This window comes from Octodon degus, unplaced genomic scaffold, assembly GCF_000260255.1.
Source record: "Octodon degus isolate 3935 unplaced genomic scaffold, OctDeg1.0 scaffold00150, whole genome shotgun sequence".
Taxonomy (NCBI): domain Eukaryota; kingdom Metazoa; phylum Chordata; class Mammalia; order Rodentia; family Octodontidae; genus Octodon; species Octodon degus.
Genome location: NW_004524726.1, coordinates 3588466 through 3599299, shown reverse-complemented (window position 1 = coordinate 3599299; position 10834 = coordinate 3588466). Strand labels below are relative to the sequence as shown.

Here is a 10834-nt window from a genome sequence, read left to right as displayed (position 1 = left end):
AACCACTAGGGCCCCAAAATTTAAAGACCCAGTGCAGAAAAGGGCTTCCAAGGTGAACATACAATTTCAGAGGATGAAATTAAAGAATCGAATAAATATATGAAAAATTGCTCCACATCACTAGCCATCCGTGAAGTGCAAATTAAAACAACATTGAGATACCATCTCACCCCAGAAAGAATGGCTATTATAAAGAAATCATCCAACAACAGATGTTGGAGTGGCTGTGGGGAAAAAAGAACCCTTCTCCATTGCTGGTGGAAATGCAGACTGGTGCAACCATTATGGAAATCAGTGTGGAGACTTTAAAAACTTGGACTGGAAATCCCATTTAAACCAGCTATTCCTCTATTGGGAATTTTCCCGGACAATCTGAAAACATCATATCATAGTGGTATATGTGTGCCTATGTTTATAGCAGCACAATTTGTGATAGCCAACTCTTGGAAACAACCAAGATGTCCATCACCTGAGGAATGGATGAAAAAGATGTGTTATTTTTATAAAATGGAGTATTACTCTGCTATAAAGTTTGATAAACTCGAAGCCTTTATGTTGAAGTGGATGTCACTTGAAGATATATTCATACGTGAAATAAACCAGGCCCACATGTGTAAATATCATATAGTTTCCCTAGTATAAGAACTCAAAAGAAGAAATACAAATAGAAAGGTATAACACAACTAAAAGGAAAGCAAGAACTTCAGGACTAGACAATGAAAAGAGATCAAGGAGAACAGCTAGGAAACATGACAGTGGAAGCCATACGGTTATATGTAGAAAATGGGTAAAGCAATAATTCTGAGAATCTTCAGAAGATTTTTGAATCTAGCAGTTAATTGGAAGGATTCTCACCCTGACTAAGTATATATACTGACACCTGTGAACTAAGCAACTACACTGAAGATGGCAATTTGTATTAGGAGGTTCATGCTTGCAGTGCCTGTCATTCTCGTCTTCTGAATACGGGCTGCTTGTCATGACATGCCAGTTGCTGCTGTGCTGTCTCTCGGGTAGATGATTGTTCAAAAAGAAGGGGGTGGTGAATGAAGGCAGGAGACAGGAAAAGGAATGTTGCGGGACTGTCCTGCTACAAGGTTGTATATGGTTAGTTTTCTGAATTTATCTGTAAACATAAGAATTATATAATTCTTTATTCCTATTTTTAAAATATATTTTAATTTTTTAAATGTTTTTTCATATTCTGTAGGGACTTAAAGTTCAACATATCATTACTTGATGAAAAATACCTGTTCCATGTTATGCCTAAGATGTTTGATATTCAGAAAGATAGTGAGGTTAAGCTTAACAGCCTAGGTTTATGGTAATAACAATAAGCTTATCTTCTGGAGGGTTAACAACCTTAGTTTGTAGACCAAAGTTAGAGAAAAAGGAGGGCCGCAAGGAAAGCCAACATTTTGGCCCTAGCCTTCCAAGGTCAATTAAGACTCAGAACATATCAGAACTTGGATTGTAACATCATATAACTCAGTAGTGTCTCAAATTTTCTGATCAAGGAGATTATGGGGCCAAAGTGAAAAGTGATCGATGACGGAGAGTGTGCCTAAGGAGAGTCACATGGAGAGAAAACATTCTCTCAGGCTTTCACAGAGAGCACATTGACCAAGTAATGGCCATGACTCATCCACATCGCTGACACTGACTAGGATCTACAATCTGAGGTACAGATTGGAAGGATTCTCACCCTGACTAAGTATATATACTGACACCTGTGAACTAAGCAACTACAATGAGGGACTGTGTACATCCTGAGGGGATTTCTCTGACCTTATCAGATCCAAAAGCTACAACTTTTATTGCATAGGTCTTGCTTTATATTGGTCTTAAGCATCCAGCAGACAAGTATAAAAATGAAGTATAAGAAGTAAAGCCATGCTGTTATGTTGAACTGTAGGGGACTCTTGTCAACAATTTCTGACATTGCCAGTCAAGCGGAAGACCCAATACTATAATGGAGTACTGGACTCTTTTAATATTTTTTGCTGAGTTAACACACCTATAATATTCAAGTGAGGGAACTAAACAAAAAAGCGGATATATAAATGAATGTCCATTTTGCATCTGTGTATTCAAAATGGTCAGGATAGATATTTAGTTACATTCTGTTAATGAAAAGGGGATTTGTTGTACTACTGTTTGTAAATAGGACATCATGTCTGCATCTTGTATAGCAAATAACCACTAGGAAAAGTATGCAATTTGTTAATTATTGAAACTGTCCTACCAATTTGATTTGAAACTGTCTCATTGCTATTTGTTTCTCAATAAAATTATGGAAAAAAAAAATAAATGCCTCCTAGGCAAGCAAGTATAGGAATTGCTATTTGTTCCCGTGAAAAAGAAAAAAAGAAAACAAAACAAAAAACCAAAAGATATGAAGGAAGACAAATGAAGATAATCACTATCCAAGATAATTGAGTTTATTTTTACTTTTTATTTTAAATTGTTTTTAAAAATGATGTTTCATAGTATATCTTCAGGAGGTAGATAAAGAAAATGTGATTAATTATTGAAATGTAACTTTGCTGCTGTTAGTATGTTGTTGATCCATATGGTTTTAAGCCAGAGTTTCAAAACGTGAGTCACTACTGAAAATCCTCTTTAATCGGAAGACAGGGAAAAGAGAGTGAAAAAAAAATTCAGAAAATTATTGTGTTGATCTGAACATCTCATGCCAGCAGACAGAGACCTTACTTCTTAATGTATTTTTGCAAGAAACTACTTTGGCGTCCTTGGTAACAGTCCTATTTCTTCATTATGGTGGTACTTTTGAACATTTTAAAAATAATCATTGTTCCCATTGCAGCTTGTGATGTATATCACCATAAAAACTGTTTTGAGCTTCATGTGCATGTGTGCGTATGTTTCAGTCTCACAGTAGAGCACCACTTGGAACTTTAAAAATTGTCCTCAGCTCCTCTTAGCTATTTTTTCCCGCTGAGGCTATTATGTGTACTATATTTTTCCCCTGCGAAGTGTCTCAGGTTTTCAAGGCAGCAGTAGTTACTAGTGCAGTTAGTCCGAATTGAGATATGTACAAAGGAAAAATGTACACCAAATTTTAAAATTTCAGTAAAAGACTCATTAATATTTTTATATTGATTTCATGGTATAATTATACTTTAATTATGTTGAGTTTAATAAAATATTAAAACTAACTTATTTTCACTTGTTTTGATGTGACTGCTAGAAAATTAAAAATTACATACATATCTCATGTGATGTGTCTGTTAACTGCACAACACTGAGCTGGAATTTTGTATCTCCTATATCTTCCCTAAAGCTCCTTCCAGGGCGGGAAATTAATTTTGCTATCTGCAAAGAATTTTCTCTTATTCTAGCACTTGGCTTCTTAGCAGTAATCCTTCTAATGTGGAAATCTAATCCTAATTACACATCTGAATCTTCTAAGCAAGCCAGTGTAGCACCTTTTTTCTTTTTATCACTGGTTTTTTTGTGCTTACTGTGAGGCCTGCAACTGAACATCCATGACCTATTGTTCATGTATCACACAAAAGACTATTGCATATTCCTGTAGCATGCAAGAACTGGTTCTTTAGTTAGTGCCCATGAGTATTTTTAAATGAAAGTATAGATAGTGACCTCAGGAACTTTGCATTATACAGGATTGAATATATACTTTTAAATAAGTTTAATGTGCTTAACGTTAAATACCTTTCAAAAAATGAGTGAAAACAGTCCTTCCGTAGCTTTCTGAATCATTTCAATTTAACAGATTTAGAATGAGGTCATGATTGTCACCTCCATGACTGCTTAGAGCATGGTTATTGCATAGAGAACAACAGGCCTCTTTATTTCTCACCACTGAGTTTAGGGCTGTTGGTGGAGAAGGATGGGGCCTAGCATGACTAGAAGTGGAGAAAGCAGGAAAGTGAATGGAAGAAGAGCTTGATGGCAGGAACCTTTAGTCTTGCTGGTGTTTCTTTTATATACTGTAGTTTACATATTAGGGTTCCATTGCACATTTTTTCCCATGATGAAGATTATCTTGGTTAAAAATAATTGGTATACCATGGCCCTGAAGTAACTATAGTTTATTTATTTCAAATCCATCTTACATGTTCTCTGAGCTAAAACTTTATTTGAATGCTGGGAATCTAGCTTGGGGGGTTAGAGCTCATGCTTAGCACATGCAAGGCCTTGGGTTCAGTCTTCAGGACCAAAACCCCAATTACTGTACAAGCAAAGCATAAAAATGTAAGCAGAACTTCTGTCTTGGCCCAATGCTTGTTTTGGATTGTGCTGTTCACACTGAAGTAGGAGACAAGGAAATATTGGATTTCTGACATTAATTTAAAAATTAATTTTGGGAGTTCTCATGATGACATTAAAATTACTCATAAAATTCACTATAATAAGTAAGAGATTGATCTTCGCTGAATAAAATTACTTTTTTGTGCATTTTAAATAAAAACACTATAAAATAGACAAAAACTATCTTTGACTGGAGAGTTCAACAATAAAAAAATACAATTTTTACTCTCGTTAAACGACTGAATATATTATTTTTCTGAGAAAAGGTTTCTTTTTTTATTTCCTCATTCCTGGTTTCCATTAAGTTAAGTAGAACATATGCATGATAGCTAGCCATCTCACTTTCAGTAAATATAATAATGAATTCTTTTTTTCCCATAATTTTATTGATAAACAAATAGCAATGAGACAGTTTCAAATCAAATTGGTAGGACAGTTTCAATAATTAACACATTGCATACCTTCTTCCTAGTGGTTAATTGCTGTACAAGATGCAGACATGATATCCTATTTACAAACACCATTAGAACAAATCACTCTATTCGTTAAGAGAACGTAACTATATATCTATCCTAACCACTTTGAATACACATATACAAAATGGACATGCATCTGTATCCCCTTTTTTGTTTAGTTCCATTATTTGAATATTATAGGTGTGTAAACTCAGCAAAATATTCTAAAAGAGTCCAGTAGACCATAATAGTATTGGGTCTTCTGCTTGACTGGCAATGTCAGAAATTGTTGACCTGAGTCCCCTACAGCTCAACATAACAGCATGGCTTTACTTCTTATATTTCGTTTTTATACTTTTCTGCTGGATGGTTAAGACCAAGGTAAAGCAAGACCTATGCAACAAGAGTTGTAGCTTTTGGGTCTGAGAAGGTCAGTGAAATCCCCTCAAGATTTATCCTGAGATCCTGTACCTCAGATTGTAGAACCTTTGTCAGTGCAGCCATGTGGATGAGTCATGGCCATTGCTTGGCCAATGTGCTCTCTGTGAAAGCCTGAGAGAATGTTTTCTCTCCATGTGACTCTCCTTAGGCACACTCTACATCATCAATCACTTTCTTCTTTGGCCCCATAATTTCCTTGATCAAAAAATTTGGGACACTACTGAGTTACATGATGTTACATTACAAGTTCTCATATGTCCTGAGTCTTAATTGACCTTAGAAGGCTAGGGCCAAAATGTTGGCTTTGCTTGCAGCCCTCCTTTTTCTCTAATTTTGTTGTGCAAACTTAGGTTGTTAACCATCCAGAAGACAAGCTTATTGTTATTACCATACAACTTAGGCTGTTAAGCTTAACCTCACTATCTGTCTGCATATCAAACATCTTAGACATAATATGGAACAGGTGTTTTTCATCAAGTATTGATATGTTGAACTTTTAAGTCCCTACAGAATATAATAAAAAACATTTAAAAATTAGAATATATTTTAAAAATAGGCATGAAGAATTATATACTTCTTATGTTTACACATAAGTCCAAAAATCTCACCATATACAACCTTGAAGCAGGACAGTCCCACAATATTCCTTTTCCTGTCTCAATAATGGATTCTAATGTATGCTGAAAGTTTTCCAGTTTTTTTTTTTTTTAATCTAGAAGTATTCTGGCTAATAAACACGTTAGTGTACTTTATAGTTTTATAGTCTTTTTTTTTTTTTTTTTGAGTAGCTGGGTGATAAATTGCATGTAGTAGTTGTTTGTTGTTTATCAAATAAAGATGTTGTGACAAAGTTTTGAGTAGATAATTTACACATTTGTTTTTTGACTCTCCAACTTCTTTCCACTTCCTGGCTGCTCTCTCTACTTCCCTAATGTGGAGAGAAACCTGGATTTTTCTTAAGTCTGGTCCTGAGGCCAACATCAGTGATTGACAAAGCAGGAAGTGCCAGGGAGTCCAGGCTGGATGAGAGGCTTTCCAGAGTAGGGCAGGAGGCCCAAGTCTGAGAAAAGGAGGGTGATAAGTCAGACCTGAGACTTTAGGAGAGTGAGAGCTCAAACCTAAACTTTCTCTGAAAATTGTTACTTAGAAATATGAACAGATATTGGATGGGAAAATTATGTATAGCTCTCTAGTCAGTAGAACTGACCAGAACTTTGTGTATTTAGAGAAGTTTCTGACTCAGTGGAGTCCTAGGAACTAGATCCCAACTAGTAGGACCAGCCCTGAGAAGTGAGTGCTAAAGCCCGCATTCATGCTGATGGCTTCTAAACACATGAACGGGAGAGATGCTGAAAAGGGGGAAGAAGCAAACTCCAAAGCAATGGCTCCATTGCTGCATTAGGGTGTGCATGCTGAGACTGGGTGCTGTAAACACAGGTGCTGACAGAACAGTGCGGCTCCAAGCAAACTGGAGCTTGAACTTGGCGTGAATGATAAGGTCAGCTCAAGAAAAACTGCTGGTGGTGGTTGAGTTAGAGTCACAAAGAAAAGAATCTAGGAAACTTGTACTGATCCACTCAGGATAGTCAGTTTCTTGTTGGGATTTAAAAAACAGATTGCAGATACACAGGAGTTTGTAAGACAGGTCAGCAAGAAAAAAGTAGTATGACTTTATTTTCAAAGCAGTTTTTTGTTGTCTTGATGTGTTTTTGTTTTGTTTTGGTTTTTGGATTTTTATTTTGAGACAGGGTCTTAGTGAATAGTCCAGGCTGGCTTTGGACTCAACTGTGTAGCCCAGATTATGCCAAACTCAGGGCAGTCCTGGCCAAAGGTTTAGTTTTTAACACTATTTTTTAACTAGTAAAAGATGTTTCTAAATGTTGGTTTTGTTTTTGTTCCCCCCCTCCCAAATCTGGTCCAGCATCCCTTTCCAGAATTGTGTAAGTCAGTGACATAGAAATGATCACTCCTGGGCCAGCGAGATAGCTCAGCAGTCTAAAACTCCTGCTTAGGCAAGCTTATGCAACTGCAGGGACCTGGTTTGATCTGGGGCACCACATGCTGCACCAGCCCCACCCCCAGGGCAGGCTAAGCCAGCCACAAAAAAAAAAAAAAAAAAAAAAAAGAAAAGAAAAGAAAAAGAAATGATCATTATTGACCTGGGACATAGCTCAGCTACTTAAGTACCTATCTGGCAAGAGCAAGGTCCTGAGTTCAATACCAAGTACCAAAAAAAAAAAAAAAGAAATGAAAAAATGATCACTCTGTAGATAGCAGTTACAGAACCTTGTGATGCCAGCAGGACTTGTGTCAAGCGAGGATAGTAGTACCCACAGCTGTTTTCTAATCAAGACTGTTTACTTCAGAAAAGTTACAAGCTGTTTGCATGCAAGGTCTAGCAGTCTGCCCAAGAACACTTTCTTGGTTGAAGCTGGGCAGACTGGGCTGCAGTAAGTCTGTCATTTTTCTCAGCTTTTCTAGTCACCACTAGTTTTTGCAGTTTCAGATACTTTTGTTGTATACCTTTTGTTAGTGGTACTAGGATGGTAACAAACGAAAATAAATTATCTGTGGGAACTAACGCAGTTCAGCAGTATTAAAAGAGAACATGGTGTAGTAAGTAGAATGGCATTCACATTCATTGGCAGACTTTTTTTTTGAGTCCCATTATTATTGTAAACTATTTATTTCATCTTAAATTCCTAAATTTAACATTTTGTTAATAAAGAATCTAATAACACCAGGAAGTACTTGACCAATTTCTAAAAGAAAAACTATTTTTTTAAAGTTTTACTTTTTTTCTTATACATTGCTTTATAGAGATTAGGTTTACAAAGCAGATAGAAGTGTTCTAGTCTACTTAAGATCTGCTGAGAGGCTGGGAATGTATATCATGCACAAATCCCTGAGTAGCACATGTTCGTATTTGTATAAACATGACATTTACAAATAAGTTTTAGTGAATTATGTTTTGGAAAAGCCTGGAAAATTTATTTTAGAGATCTAGGTTCATTTTTTCTTTTTTCTTTCTCTTTTAGTCTTTGCGAAGAAAGGAGCTGTTGAAACCTCCTAGTAGAACCTTCTTGATAGACCTCCTTGCCCTCCAGCATCAAATGCAGCCACGGAGAATGTCATTATTTGAAGAAACGAAAGCAGATTTTTAGGGGTTAAAATTCAAGAATGGTGAAACAAAAAATGAATTAAATAAACCTTTTACAAATGAAAGGCAGATTTTTTTCTTACACCATCAATAAAACTATTGTGCTATATATATTATTTTACTGTGTGTTTTATTTGCCTATTGTTATCTTTATCATTTTTCTGGTATTAGCTGCATACTAATTGCCTTTAATAAAATAGCAGTTACAGCTTACAAGAAAAGCCTTTCCTAATTGTTATAGAATAAACCAGGGCCGGGGAGATGGCTCAATAGAATAAGCACTTCCCTGGCAAGCACAAGGGCCTGAGTTCAATCTCCAGTTCCGCAAAAAATAAATAAATAAATAAATAAATAAACAAACAAACAAACAAACTTACACAGCAACATTTCTTACAAAAACAACCTGAAGCAAAATAGCAGTTTTTAGTATATTGGTAGCTGCTAAATATGACACGAAATACTGGAAATCGCATTTGTTATTTGTGGTACTCTAATGATTTTTCAGGTGTGCTTGCATTTAAAAATAAATACTCTCTTTAAAATGTATATTCAATCTTTAGGATGTGTTTGGTTGCATGTAACAGGAAACTCACCATTAATCTCTTATTCATTAAGGGGAATTTATTGACTCCGGAAATGTGTAGTACCTTTTGTGATTGGCAGTGGCTCATTTTTATCATGAAAGACTGATTCTTTGCATCTCTCTCTTTTGCTGTCTCTGGGATTGGCTTCATTCTAGGGCAGGCTGCTCTGTGTGTGTCTTAGTTACTCTTCTCTCGTTGCTGGGACAAATACCCGACACTCAAAATGAAGGAAGGAAAGGTTTATTTAGATCACAGTTACTGGAGGTTTCACTCCATACTCGGCTGGCTCCAACACAGAGCAGCACAGAGCAGAAAGCAACCTTTCATGGTGGTGGCAAAGAGCAAGAGCACAAGGGAGGGGTAGCAGCAGCTCAAGCAGCTGGCTTCTCTTCCCACCTTACATTGTAATGCAAATTACCTGCCCCAGGGTAGGGGAAGTACTCACACCTATGGGTATTTCCCAGTACTTACCCACCTATGAGTAATCCCAGCAGTACTAAGACCCATAATCCCAGTTTTGGATCATATGTAATCCCAGTGGATCATGAGTTAACACAAACTCTAGAAGTCCTCACCCCATGACTGCATAAGGCTTTGGGGGGACAACTAGACACAAACCATAACAGTGTGGCTGCTGGGTTTCCAGCAACTCTCACGGCTATTGGTTCCAAGGGTATGGTGAGGCCTACCTCTACAAATGAGCTCAGGAAAGAAACGCTTTGCTGTTCAGGCCACATCTACCTGCATTGGGCTGCTTTGCCTTCTTTTGAACTAGTAACTCCAGCAGGACATATGGAGTATTTCAGGTGTAATCTGAGTACTCCAGATTTAGCAGTAAACTGATCAAGGGAGGAACAGGGTGTGCTTCTGGAAGTCAGGATCCCTACTACCAGGAAAAAGTGTTCTGAAGCAGGAAGGGCCCCTTGGAGTGGACCAGTGGTTTGAGCTACAGACTTCATGCAATAGACAAGGATAATCTTCCTTTTGTCTTAAGTTTTATGAAACCAGAAATGAACAATTAGATTGAGAATAAAGGAAAAAAAAACCAGTGCTGAAGAGGAAAAATTACCTGGCTGAAGAATTTTCAGATGTAGTGCCTTGGTTTAAGGGTAGCCAAAATAATTTTCGGGCATAGTGCTTTGCTTTAAGGCCTTTTTGATTTGCCAAGTTCCAGAGTTTCATCTTTTCATAGACCTCTGTGACCTGGCACTGGTTTTACTCTCCCTTTGTGCCCCCTTACCATGCCTTAGGAAAGTTCAGAAACCTTGATGGTCTTTTGTTGCTTGCTTTTCCATGATCCTGTGTGTATCTTTTTTTATTCCCTCATTTTTCCTCTTATATTTGGTTACTGCAGATTGAGGTCTAGTAAAATGTGGAAAATTGATTTATATTGTTGTAAGATACTGGCTCCCCATCATGTATTTTCATGTCTGGATAGATGTATCCATTTTGTTATTTAAGTGATTTGGACTCTATCACTGCGTTTTGTAGAGTTACTTCTGGTTATGACAACATCATTGGATCTATTTATACATCACATATATAAGAAAAATCTTGCATTTATATTTCACCCTTTATCAATACTCTATGCAGACTGTGTTCACTTACTGTTAGCATAGAAACTTGCTTCAATATTCCAACAAGATCATGTATATGTGATTCATTGAGATATATTACTAAGAGGTGTTAATTGTCTTGGACATTTTGTCCTAGCATCCACAAGTTAAAGAAGTAACTTTATTTTGACTCGCAGTTTCCAGAAGTTTCAGTTCATAGAGGTCTGATTCCAAGGCAGGATGGCAGGGCAGGTAGGAAGCAAAATGGGAACAAGGGACCAGAAGGGTACTTAATTCCAGGCCAGTGGCCCCCCTCGTCCCAACATCATGCCCAGCTATAAC

The 10834-nt window shown here is 36.9% G+C and overlaps 1 protein-coding gene across 1 annotated transcript in view; it reads left to right on the top strand.

Moving 5' to 3' along the window:
• Positions 1–8374, top strand: part of Tdrd3 (tudor domain containing 3) — a 136346-nt gene extending 127972 nt beyond the window's left edge. Inside the window, exon 13 of the mRNA XM_012517180.2 lies at positions 8231–8374. The gene's annotated coding sequence lies outside the window, so the exon portion shown is untranslated. The remainder of the gene's footprint in view (positions 1–8230) is intronic.
• Positions 8375–10834: the final 2460 nt, after the last annotated feature.